At 36.6% G+C, this 12800-nt stretch overlaps 1 long non-coding RNA gene across 1 annotated transcript in view; it reads left to right on the plus strand.

Annotated features, from left to right (window-relative positions):
* Positions 1–12800, plus strand: part of LOC140523856 (uncharacterized) — a 308343-nt gene that overhangs the window by 8144 nt on the left and 287399 nt on the right. Inside the window, exon 2 of the long non-coding RNA XR_011973492.1 lies at positions 223–310. This is a non-coding gene — a long non-coding RNA (uncharacterized lncRNA). The remainder of the gene's footprint in view (positions 1–222; positions 311–12800) is intronic.

The following is a 12800-nucleotide window of genomic DNA, read 5'->3' on the forward strand; positions in this document are numbered from 1 at the left end:
AATTCTGCTTTTTAAAGAATTCTCATTGGCTTTTTGGGTTAGCCTATTTTTAAAGGTGTTACTTTCTTCAGCATTTAGCAAACTGTTGACTCACTTTTCATGATTTTCTTGTATTGCTCTCATTTCTCTTCCCAATTTTTCCTGCACCTCTCTTACTTAAGAGAGTAAGAATCCTTTTTGAGCTCTTCCATGCCCTGAAACCATTGCATTTTCTTTTTGGAGGTTTTGGATGGAGAAGCCTGAGATCATCGTATGTTCTTTTTGGAGGTTTTGGATGAAGAAGCCTTGACTTTTATGTTTTCCTCTGAAGGTATGCTTTGTTTTTTCTCATCTGAAAGGTTGGAAGAAAATACCTTATCACCAAGAAAGTAAACTTCTATAGTCTTATTTTTTTCCTTTTTGGGGCATTTTCCCAGTTAGTTACTTGACTTTTGAGTCCTTTGTCAAGTCAAGAGTATACTTTAGGGACCTGCAAGTTCTCAGTTCTTCCAAGGTAGCAAAATCAAGAGAGAGGAGTTTACTCCTCACCTGGCCTATGTGTGCTCTGTGAGCAACCACATCAAGCATTCTATCCTGTCCAGGATCTGCAAGTAGGATTCCCTCTCCACAACCACCTCCAGCTCCACCACACCAGCACTCCTCTTCACCCCAGGACTGCCACCCAGGGTTGAGATCCAGATCAGCAGTTTGATTCCCCCAGGGTCTTTAGGCTGAGGGCTCCAAAAGTGGACACTGCTGCCACCCTGTAGCCAAGGCTGGGGCCAGACCACACTCCCCTCTCAACCAGGTGAAAGAGCTTTCTTATTCATCTTTGAAGCTGTCTTTGATATTTGTGGGTTGAGAAATCTGGGATCCTGCAACTGCTACCCAGGATTCTTGCTCTAAAGCCTGGTCCAATCCTGTCCATGTTGCACAGTCCACTCTGGGTTGCACTCCACCCACAGCTCATTGGGATAGGGCTTTCCTGTTGACCTTCCAGACTGTCTTGGGCTGAAAATCTCTTTCATTCTGTTGTTTTGTGACTTCTGCCACTGTACAATTTGTTTAGTCATTTTTACAGGTATTTTATCAGCTAGGGGGGAGAGTTAGGGCAGGTCCATCTTTCTACCCCACCACCTTGGCTCTGCCCCCCTGAAACTGTTTTTTTTTGTTTGTTTGTTTTATGGATCAATGTCTTATCTGGGTAATTATTCAGATTGTGATGATAGGTCAGTTCCAGATTTTTTTCAGGATATTCTGAGGTTTGTATTGATAAAAAGAGGATCTCATCTCTCAGCCAATTAAAGGCTATCAGCTTCTGATGAATAATTCTAGTCCCAAGGTCATTTCTTGCTGGATATTTTGTACATGCTAAATTTGTACATCCTTAAATAATATATTGCATAATTTCTATTGTTTCCTTGCATATTCTTCACCAGTCACTAAGTCTAGGGTCCTTAAGAATAAACCCTCTATAAGTCAAATGGCAATGATCTAGTACTGAATTGCCATCATGTATTTCTGTAAACAAATCCACATGACTTATTTACCCATTCAATGCCGTTTTGTTGACAAATTGTTGACAGAGTTCATTTGGATGTTGCCCATGGAGGGCCTTTTGATTACACCCCCTATAGCATAGCTATTTCATAGACTCCATCTGGAAATAAAACAATTCCTTTTATGTTAGATAAATCCAAAAAATAGTAAGTACCTTTACTTCTGCTTGGTAAAGCTATGTTTGCTTATTCCAACAATTTTTCTTTGGGTTTTTGATGTGATAAACATATGTTTTTGAGGATATTCACATGCAAAGCATTCTTCTCTGGGTGAATTGCTAATTCATCTCTGTATGTCTTTCTCTACCATGTCTTTGAAACCTCTATACCCTGGAAGCTCACTCTATCCCTGTACTATTTCTCACATTGTAAGTACCTCCACCCCTTTAAGTTCTCTCTTTGATTGGTTAGCTCCTCCCAGAACCTCCATTTTTTTAAATAGAATTTTATTTTTACAATTACATGTAAGGATAATTTTCAACATTCATTTTTATGAGTTTGAGTTCCAAATTTTTCTCCTTCCTTCCATCCCTTCCTCCCTCCCCAAGACAGAAAGCAATCTGATATAAGTTGTACAAGTACAATCATGATAAACATATTTCCATGTTAGTAATGTTCTGAAAAACAGGAACAGAACAAAAGGGAAAAACCAAGAGAAAAAAAGTGAAAATAGTATCCTTTGATCTGCATTCAGACTCCATAGTTCTTTCTCTGGATGTGGATAGCATTTTCAATCATGAGTCTTGGAATTGTCTTGGATCATTGTAGTGCTGAAAAGAGCCACATCTATCATATCATATGTCATCACACAATTATGCTGTTACTGCGTACAGTATTCTCCTGGTTCTGCTCCCCTCACTCAGCATCAGTTGATGTAAGTTTGTTTGTTTGTTTTGGAAACCCTCCTTGTTTGTCATTTCTTATAGCACAATAGTGTTTGTTTACATTCATATACCACAGCTTGCTCAAGCATTCTCCAATTGATGGGCATTCCCTTTTCATTTCTTTGCCACCACACAAAGAACTGCTACAAATATTTTTGTACATGTGGGTCCTTTTCCTCTTTTTAATGATCTCTTTGGAATATAGACCTTGTAGTGGCATTGGTGGATCAAAGGGAATGCAGTTTGATTATCCTTTGGGCCTAGTACAACTTTCATATTAAGGAGGAGGCCCAGGTCACTCATGTCTTGATTCCTCTCTAGGTGACACTGCTAACACTCCACAGGATTTTTTCTACTATGCCCCATTACCTGGCACCTTCATTTCTCCCCTTTGCTCTGCAGTTCCTTTTTATTTGTTGTCCTTTTCAATAGAATATAAGTTCCCTGAAGGCAGGGACTGTCTATCCTCTTTCGCAGGGCTTAATACAGTGCCTGGCACATAGTAAATACTTCATAAATATTTGTTTTTGCTCACTGTTCTGCTAAGCAATTTGGAATATAAAGACAAAAATAAAACAATTCCTGCTTATCAGATGATATGCCCATGATCACAGAACTGGTAAGAGGTGTGCCTGTCTGATGGTGGGGAAGTGACTCAAACCCACATCTCTTTGAATCAGGAGCAGTGCTCCGTGCTCTTCATAAAAATGTGTCTCCAGCCCAGACCAGGTCAGTTAGGCCAGTCCTTTCCTTGGTACTAGCATTAGAAAAGTTTGTTTCTAATAGGCTCTGATGCTTAGTGACTTCACAGATTTTCTCCAAAGTCTTGAGATTTAAACTTCTTTCTTCTTACCTATTCTTATTTACTTCCTCCTTTGTTCTGCTTATGCATTTAAGAATATGCATGTTCACACACACGTGTGTATCTCTATGTATGTAGATACACAGTGACACACACACATACACACACACACATACACATACACATATATAAATATTTTTTCCTTGACCATTCTTTAGTCTTTCACCTGCTTTGTTCCTAGTACCAAGACCCAGCCCTGAAGCCTAGGATGTATATTTCTGTGAAGAAAGTTTTAAGCAAATGAGATGATGGGAAATAGAACCTTAACATTTATGAGAATTATATATTAGCTAGGTTGATTTTTAAACCAAAGATTTTAACCCAAATGGTATAAGCCATTACTGCTTGTAGAGAAAAAGAGAAAAAAAGAAAGATGACTAGACCTATAACTCTGTGTAAAAGTACTTAAAGCATTTTTCATCCAAAGACAGTTAGACCACTGCTTATAATCCAAGGAATAATTTAGACATGCAATTTTGCTTAGTTTTCAGGATACTTCCTTTCAGTTTCTTGTAACTGACTTGATGACATCATTTTTTCTAGTTTATTCCCCTTTTTCCACATATGTAGGGTTGAGTGATTTTGCCATTCATATACATATATGTATGTGTGTTTGTTCAGTCATGTCCAACTCTTCATGATCCCATTTGAGAGTTTTTTTGGCAAAGATACTGTAAAAGTTTGCTATTACTTTATCTAGTTCACTTTATAGATAAGAAAACTGAGGCAAATTAGGGTTAAGGGACTTGCCTAAGGTCACACAGCTAGTAAGTGTCTGATACCAGATTTGAAGACAGAAGGATGAGTCATCCTGACTTCAGACCAGGCACTCTATCTACTACCCCATCTAGCTTGCCTATGTATGTGTGTATATGTATATCCGTGTGTGCGTGTGTGTGTGCACCACAACTGGTGCATGGGCCTAATGGCGTACAGGCTTGCTCTACATCATCTTCTCTTGCCCTCACAATAGCACCAGTTTTACTGATGAAGCTTAGAAAGTTTAAGTTGCCCAAGGGTCACATAGCTAGTAAATACTGGGCGGGATTTATGGTAGATCTTTCTGACTTCAGGTTCGGTGTTTCATGGACATACCACATTTTCCCAACAAGCCTTCTGCTTTGTTGCTTCCTTTTTCCATTTATCCCTATTGAACTCCATGGCATTAACATTTGGCCAAGTATTTTCAGCATATAAGATTATCATTTTTTCTTGCTGATCCTGCAACTTGTTCTACTGCAGAGCAATTTATCAGATTTTCTGCCTCATTCATCTCAATTTAGAGTGATGAGTTTTAATATTGTAGATTAATAATCTTTGAGAAAAATATACAAAATGAAACTTGTCAAAATTTGGTTAGGGGAGGATTGATCATTTTTGCACTTTTAGTGATATTTTTTTTCCAAAACCTTTCTTCTTGCCTTGGATGAAATAGTAGAAAGAACATGAGGCAACAAGAGAGCTCAGGTTGGATGGTCACTACTTAGCTGTGGAGCCCTTCTGGCAAGTCCCTCAACCCTCATTTGACACTCATTTGCTCATCTGTATTTAGATAGGTCATAGTAGATCTCTCGGTTTCCATTCTGGTCTAAATAGAAGCATGACCTAATGGAGAGAAAACTAGATTTAGCATTAGGAAAGCCTAGGCTCTAATTCTTCCTCTAAAACTGTCTGTTTGATCCTGAGAAAGTCACCCAGTCTCTGTGCATCTCAGTTCCCTCATTTGTAGAATGAGGGGATCAGACTAGATGGCCTTCAAGGTCCTTTTCAACTCTGTATTTATGACTTATGATGACCAAAAGTTGTGAATTATGACGATTATGTACATGCACACATATGGATATACATATATGTAGGCATATGTACACTATATGTAACATGTATACACACACGTATGGATATACCCACAAGACTTTAAGATTTAGGAGGAACCTTTTTCACAATAGCCATGTGAAGCAGTGCAAGAATTGTTCTCACTTTTTACAGAAAAGGAGCTGAGATTCATAGAAATCAAGGGACTTTCTCAGTGTCACAAAGCTAGTAAGTTTTGTAGTTGAGACTTGATTACAAGTGTACCTGGTTCCTCCCTCAGTCTTTCTTCTACTCAGCTGGATCACACTGCCTCTGTTCCATAAGACCTACAGCTCTAAATATGCCTCAAGGAGGCTCCGTGTTACTGAACTAGTCAACCCCATTAACATCTTGTTCTGTTCCCTCATAATGGCATGAAGGTGACCCTAAGTATTTTTTTTAAGTTTTATTTTGTGTTATCCACCTCTTGAGAAAGACCTGATGGTGTCTGAATGCAGATCGAAGCATATTTTTTCACTTTATTATTCTTGGGGAGTTTTTTGTCTCTATGATTATTTTTTTTTGCAACCTGGATAATATGAAAATGTTTTACATGACTATACATGTATAATCTATATCAAACTGCTTGCCTTCTCAAGGAGTGGAGGTGGGGAGAGAGAATTTGGAACTCAAAAAAAAAACACTTTTATCTTAACATTTTAAATTATTGTTTGTAATTTATGGAATAAAACAAGTATTTCCATAACATAGTACAATAAAAAAATGATGGCACATGAAACTTCAGATTCACTATGCACAACTTCCCATTCCTTTAAAATATACAACAAAGTCTTGTAAATACCCTTCTTTCCCCTTTTCCTTCTGTCGCCTCAGAGATGGTTACCACTAGACACAAATTTTTGGTTTACATGTAATTGAGAAAAATAAAATACAAATTAAATGTAAAAAAGATTTATTTTAAAATAAATGTTTCAGTATTTTTGTTTTTTGTATCACCTATATTTTTTTTAAAAAAAAATTAAATTCCAAGCATTTATTTTCTTTCCCTCCCTCCACCATTCTTACTAAAGACCTGGGTTCAATCCAGCCTCATATATTTACTAGCTGTGTGACTCTGGAAAAGTCACTTCTGTTTGCCTCAGTTACATCAACTGTAAAATGAGTGTAATAATAACACCTTCCTCCCAAGGTTGTTGTGAGGGTCAAAGGAAACAAGTACTTAGCACAGTGCCTGGCACATACTATTCACAATATAAATTCTTACTCCATCCTTCCATCCCCATTGAAAAATCAAAAAAAGGAAAAAAATGTTATAACAAACATGTATAGCATATGTTGTATTAGCAGAGAATGAGCTGGGGCAGAGCCTAGCAAGTTTCAAAGGAATAGATTATGTGTCTGTTATCAATGAAATATCCTAGGCAAGCTGAAGAGTCTCATCTTCAGGTTGCTCACCAGTCAACAGATTTTTTTCCCAGCCACAATAACTCTTGACAAACATCTGCTAAGTCACAAAGATGCTGCTACATGTGTAGGCTAGGGGGGGTGCCCACATCAATGAAATCATAGGTCTTTGAAATAGTGAAGGTAAGTAATAGTCTAGATGAAACAGTGGGTTATCTTTCTGTGACAGAGGAGGTAAAACTAACCTAGAGTCAGGGAAAGGTACTAAATGACCTCCTGAGGTAGATTTCGTTTCTGGGACTCCATATGTTTGAACAAATTTGAGAATGACAGGCTAGGGAGCTACAGACTTTATTTCAGGCCATTGTGCTCTTTTATTATCTTCAAGGGGAAAAAAGGAAGTTTGCATTTCTCTGACAATTCTCTGTTTAACACTTTACTAGCTACTTTACTTAGTCATGGCTAATGAAGGCAAACCTCCACTGAATATTCTAATAAAAAATAGGACTTTAAAAATTGAAGTATCAGAAATGGAGATTGGGGAGAAAAGGTAGTCAATCCTGAAAACACAAGGGAGGAAATAAAAGAAATAAAATATTTCTGTTTTCTTAGACTTTATCTTTTAGTAAATCATTATCAAAATAGCAAGCAATAATTGGAAAAACATAATAGATAATCATGATGACATTTGATCAAGACTTGTCCCTGTACCTGTGTCTCCTGTTTGACTCTGAGCAAATCACTCAACCATTCAGGGCCCACAGGACCATCATTTCATAGATTTTGTGTTTGAAGGGACTGGAATGTCATTTAAACCAACATATTCATTTTAAACTTAACAGACACAACAAGTTTCCACAGGTTGTAAGTAATAAAGTTAAGACTGAAATCTAGATTCTGTGATTCCAAAGACAACATACTTTCCACTATACCATATTGCCTTTCAGAGCAACCTACTAAAACCTTTAAGTTATACAATATGTGCCAAACTTTGTTAGTAGAGGGAATTTCTTTATTAGATATTTCCTTTACAAATGGGAGGGGGATGGAATAGTCTAACTAAACAGAAAAAAAAGGGAAAAGGAGCATGTATAGTTCTCTGTTGATAGAGGTGGGGGAGGGGGTTCATTATAGGTTCAATTTTCCTTAATATTTAAAAAGGATCTTTTGCATTCCTATGGAAACCCTGTTTTCCATTTCTAGTTGTTAACCAAAATACCAATGGAGTAGGATCATTTCATTATTTGGAAATTAGAGCATCCCAAGAGAGACTGTTTAGTATTGAATATGCATTTTATAGAAGGTAGGGATGATAGGAGAAAAAAAGACTCCCATTGCCTGCTGACAGAAAAAAAAAAACCTGTAATTATAAAATATAAGGTTAAAGTGCCATTTTAGAAGGTGAGCTTTTTGGATCTTGGCAGCTGTATGACAGCCTGAAGTGTCTCTGTCATAATGGAACACTGAGCAAGAGTCACAAACAATGAACTCCTTCTTTCCCCCTGAGCATCCTTCTCTAATTGTATCAACTCCTTCCTGCTGGAAGTGTGAGGAAATGCCACAGAGCTTGACAGCTTTTCAGAGATCATAAAAAGAGAGATGTTTGTCAGAATCCCACTCCATTCTGTCACATCTTTGTTCTCTCTGAGAAAAGGCACATGTTTATCAAGACAAGATGATTAGTCTAGGAAAGTTCACTTACTCCATGGCTTGTTTGGGTAGAATTTGACTGGCCTTTATGCAAGTATTGGAGACAGAAAGGGAGTGACTAATCACCCAGCCATCTGAGTTTCACTGACACTGACAAGACATTGATTCAATGTACAGACCTTGTTGTTCCTTGGATTTGATGTTTCATCTCCCATCTCTGTGCCTGTTCACAAGACAAGTCAACAAATTATATCAAATTATTTATTATGTCTGAATTCATGCCCTCCTCATTTCTATCTTCCAAAATCCTTATCTCCTTTGAAAACTAATCTCTTCTGCCTCCTTCTCTCATTAGTTTCACTTGGTAGTATTCTAGCCTACACCCAGTTGTCCTGGAGTGCCATCACTGATCTCTCCTTTGGCCCTTTGTGTCATCTCTTATATTTACCTGTGTTATGCAACTAGTGCTCTATCCATTAAAAGATGAGTTGAAATTTGACCTGACTCTTATTAGCTGAGCAACTTTGGGCAATTCACTTAATCTCTGTTTTCCTGTTTCCTTAACTGTAAAATGAGAAGCTTGTATCTCACTCATGTTATTAAAACTACCCAATCTACCTCAAAGTGTGGAAGTCAAAAAGAAAAAAATTGAGGTAACAACTCTCCACATTTCACCTTGCTATGGTTTTATCCTAAAGAACAGAAGGAAGGAGAAATTCTTTACAAGTACAATGTATTTATATACAAATAGACTATTTAAACAAGTCATCCTCTGTACCTATTATACATTCACTCTACCCCTCTGATGTTCAGAAACCTTTCTTTGACCTGGAAACAGTATGGTTCAACAGAGAGATTGCTGACTGAATCTGAGGTCAGTTCAATTTCTGTCTTTGCCACTTAATGACTGTCATCTTGGACAAGTACCTTAAGCTCTTACTCTCAGTTTCTTCATCAAGAAAATGTGGGATTTAAACTAGGCAATCTTTAAGATCTCTTTTATCTCTAGATTTCTGATCCTATGATTTTCCTTCAAGGCTTAACTCAAGTGTTACCTGTGAAGCCTTTCCTGGCATTTTATTCATATACAACCACCACCATCACCCACCCCAAGAACACCTCGTTAATATTCTTCTCTCCTTCAAATTCACTGTATTTGCTTCTCTATGGATGTGCTCTGTCCTTCAGTGAAATATGATCTCCTTGACTGACTACAGGGACCTTTTCCATATCCATCTTTGAAATCCTCAGTTCCTAATATATGGCATCCACAGAGTTCAGAACTGGTAATGTTGAAATGAGTTGAACTGAATTAAAATGAGATTTTGCCTTGCAAAAATTGAGGCTTGTGAAGATAATATTTTCTAGGAAGAAGGAAACTCTAAAGAATAGTTTAATTTACTAACTCTCTTCTTAAGGAAGTAGAATCCTATGAGAAAAATAGGTTAATACTATCAAAATTTGTACTTAAACATGTTGATTCTAGCTACGTTATACTTTTTGAGAATATTTGTTATCTTTTGAGGGAAAAATTCCTTACTTCCTACTGGGAATGGCCTGTGACTGATTGAATTAACCAAAAAAATCCTCTTTTACATGGCATCATTTACATCTGATAGAATAGTTATCTCACATTTTCATAATTGGTTAAACTTTATCAATCATTATCCTTACAAAATCACTGTGAATCAGGTAGTGCATGTATTAGATTCATTTTATAGGTAAGAATGAGGCAGCCTTCATTTGTCCATGGAAGCTCAAGCAGTCAGTATTTAATTCCAATCTCCCAACCATAAGTCCAGTGTTCTTTCCATTATGCTCATGCTGCTATGACTAAGGTAATTTTAAGAAAATAGTAGAGTCCTGCTTCATATCCTAAGGGATCAGCATTAAAACTATGTCTCATGGCATTAGCATAAGCAAAGAAATGTTACCAATAAAAAAAGAGGCTTCCTACAAAATTTTAGACCATATTTATACAGACTAATGGATCAGAGTCTTAATCAGAAATCTAAAAGCTTAACTAATGTCTTATTGCTTGAAAACTACAAAAGAAGAACAGTAGTAGTCAAGGGCTATAGCTTTAAATATCCTAAAAAATTACATCAAATTCAGTCGCATCTGACCTTTTTTGATCCCATTTGGGTCAATCTCTTTGGGGTTTTCTTGGCAAAAATACTATGGTGGTTTGCCATTTCCTTCTCCATATTATTTTTACAGATAAAGGGCTGAGGCAAACAAAGTTAAGTGACATCCAGGATTACACAGCAAGTAAGGGTTTGAGGTCACATTTTGATGAGCCTTCCTGACTCCAGGCGTAGAGCTCTACACTGTGCCACCTAGTTGTCCTGTCAAATTCTGTACAGCTTCATTAATGCTAAAATTTGTGGGTGATATTGATAAACTGGAAAGCATTCAAAGAAAGGCAGCTAGGATGATGAAGGACTTTTAGTCAATGCTGCATGAGAACTTACAATAAGGGTGAAGGAAAACCTTTTTAACAGAGAGAAGACTTAGTGAAAGATAATAGCTGTCTGCAAGTATTTAAAGGCCTTCATGTGGAAGAGTGAATAGACTTGTCCTTCTTGGTTCCAGAGGGCAATATCTGAAACAATTCATGGAAGTTCCAAAGAGGTTAGCTTAGATTTGTCATCAAGAAAAAATTCACATAACTATTAGAAATGTCCAAAAGTATGATAGGTTGCCATATGAGATGGTGGATTCCCCCTCCTTGGAGTTCTTCCATCAGGTTGAAGGCCTTATGTTGAGTATGACTTTGGCCTATGAGTTAACTACTAAGAAACCTTCCAACTCCCAAATTTTGTGAAGAAACATAGTGATTCAGACCTTAGTAAATTTCCTGCTAATCCTTCTCTTGGGAGCTATATTTTGTAGCAACTTAAAAGTTCTCCCTAAATTTTCGAGCCAAAGATTGGATCCATGTGTCCTGTATATCTGGACGCATACTAAGAAAGGAAGGAGTGAATAGTCCAGTGTCCTATAGTGCTGATATGCCTCTAAAGAATATAGATCTCTGAAGTTACTTTACTTCTCCACTCACCATCTTTTCCTGAATCATCTGAAATATTGCTTCAAACCTGCACAGTGTTAAGCACTAGATTTTTTTCAGCTTTTGATAAACAAGAAGGTTCATGCTCTCTAAACATGTTCCTGCTGTTGGAGTTCTAGAATGAGTGGTCCTGAAAGATATTAGTATTAACCATTTAAAATCATTAATGTAAAGGCTTTGATTTTTCACTCAAGCATGTTGATCAATAAATGCTTATTAATTCATTTATTCATCTCCATGGGTCTGGTAATTGCAGTATTTGGCTTTTCAGATTTTTCCTTGTTATAATAGATATAGACTCCAATTCCTGAATGGCTTTCACCCATTTGTTTCCACTCCATCATCACCTCTCCATTCCCTAAGGGAGACTTCATTGCCAAATTAGTTTTCCATCTCTTAAACCTATTTTAGGAAGTGATGGAGAAAATTAACATTTTGAAGAACCCTTCCTCAACCCATTAATATTTTAAGACAGGATGACAAAGATCTAGTGAAATGAGATGTTATATCAGCTGAGTAAATTAGGACAAAGCTTCAAATGAAACATTGAATAACCATTAAAATCCAAAGCAAATCTGTTCTGCTGCCTTCCCAAAGTTATAAAAATTCAAGCTATGATCAAACATGTGGACCCCCCACCCAAAATAAATCCTCTGTGAAACAGGTTTAATTTTACCACAAAAAGTAATTTTTTTTTGCATCATCTAGATAGGCAAATATCTACAAGCAGATAAACATACTTTGTGAAGTCATTAATATTTAGATGAGACTATAATAAACCTGTTCGCTTAAAATAATGAAATGGGGCAATCAAACATTAAATTTTACTTTGAAAATGAGAGTTCTCATTTTCTTCTCTTCTAAATATGTGACCTGACAGTTCTTATGAATGTTGTTTCCATTTAGAATTCCTTAATATTTTTATTATTATAAGTTTTACCAGTATTAAGCATGACTATTTCTACCTACAAAGTAGAAAAAGAAATGTATATGAAATTGCAAAACTCAATTACATAGAGCTTCTTTTAATACACACACACATATACACACATATGGGTGTATACATATATACACATATATACAGACATACAATTTAACTCAGTAGTTTCAAATGTGGCTACTTAATAGAGTTTCTCTCTGGCCTTCTGCTCTCTTCTGTGCATTTTTAAAATGTTTCATTGCTACACTTTGCTTTAAAAAAATGTTTGTTTGTCATTGTTATTACCCACCTTCTCCGCTCCATAACTCTCTCTCCCCCCAGAAAAATTCCTTCCTTGAACAGGGAAGCAAAGAGGAACAAAATAAATTCACAAATTCACTATGTATAAAAATAATATCTCATTCTATCCTTTTCTGTTAAGATGAGAAAGACATCTGTTTATGAGAAATTGAAGGTGGGTTCTGTTGGTGACAAAAGGATTTGTTAGCATTTTAATTGTTTCTCCATTAACATCTTCCTCTGATGCCTCATACTGCTGTGTCTGAGTTTTGAAGGCTGTCACAGTGAAATATAAGTTTCAGTAAATTTTGTCCAAGGTAGGAAGCTTCAGGGTTTCAGATATCAGATTAAAGGAATGAAT

Source organism: Notamacropus eugenii, chromosome 2 (genome assembly GCF_028372415.1).
Source record: "Notamacropus eugenii isolate mMacEug1 chromosome 2, mMacEug1.pri_v2, whole genome shotgun sequence".
NCBI lineage: Eukaryota > Metazoa > Chordata > Mammalia > Diprotodontia > Macropodidae > Notamacropus > Notamacropus eugenii.